A 1,225-nucleotide genomic window follows, 5' to 3' on the forward strand; every position below is an offset into this window, starting at 1 on the left:
TTAGCCTTTGCCCTGCTTCATTCCGTATTCCAAGGCCAAATTTGCCTATTACCCCAGGTGTTTCTTGACTTCTTAGTTTTGCATTCCAGTCCCCTATAATGAAAAGGACATCTTTTTTGGGTGTTAGTTCTAAACGGTCCTGTAGGTCTTCATAGAACCGTTCAACTTCAGCTTCTTCAGCGTTACTGGTTGGGGCATAGACTTGGATTACTGTGATATTGAATGGTTTGCCTTGGAAACGAACAGAGATCATTCTGTCATTTTTGAGATTGCATCCAAGTACTGCATTTCAGACTCTTTTGTTGACCATGATGGTCAAACTCTTTTCCAAAGTAGCTGCACTATTTTGCACTTCTGCAGCAATGTATAAGGGTTCTAATTTCTCCATATTCTCAACAACACTAATTACTGTCTATCTTTTTAACTTTAACTATTGTAGTGTGTGAAATAGTTAAACTCCTATTTTATTGTGCAGTTCAATTTTGTTTTTTTTTTTTTTTGGTAATTGAAAAATGCTTTATTTTAGAGATGCTACCTTTGGAATTTAAAATAAGCAGTATATTCACTAAAGAAATTGCCTTGCAATACAGGTAGTTTAAAAATTTGTAATGTTTTTCATTAAAATTTTTAAAATTTATTTATTTTTAATTGAAGGATAATTGTTTTACAGTACTGTGTTGGCTTTTGCCATACAGCAAAATGAAAAAATATTTTTAAAATCCTAAAAATAATTTTGGAAGGCACAGGGAAGGATGGTAGAGCTGAATTATTATTGCAGTCTCTGATTAGTGGTTTTTCACCCAGTTCAGTCAGGTAAGTTAAGATTTATTAGAATATATGTATGTATATGTATATACATATATCTGAATCACCCTACCGTACACCCCAAACCAACACACCATTGTAAATCAACCATACTTCAATTTTAAATTTTTTTAATTAAAAAACAAAACAAAAGATTTATCAGAGAAATTGTGTTTTAGGAAATCAAGGTGATAAAAATAACATTCAGCATGAGATCATATCATTCAAGAAAGACTGAAAAACTGCTTCTAAAAGTCAAGATATAATCAAATTATATTCATAAGATCCTACTCAGTAACAGAAACACTCAGTAGAATCATCTCAGTAATAATTCTTACTATTTATTCAACACCTATCATTTGCCAGGCACTGTGCTAAGTGCTTTACAGTTATGATTTCTTTTTTTTTTTTTTTTTTTTTT

Source organism: Bison bison, unplaced genomic scaffold (genome assembly GCF_000754665.1).
Source record: "Bison bison bison isolate TAMUID 2011002044 unplaced genomic scaffold, Bison_UMD1.0 scf7180017864239, whole genome shotgun sequence".
Lineage (NCBI taxonomy): Eukaryota > Metazoa > Chordata > Mammalia > Artiodactyla > Bovidae > Bison > Bison bison.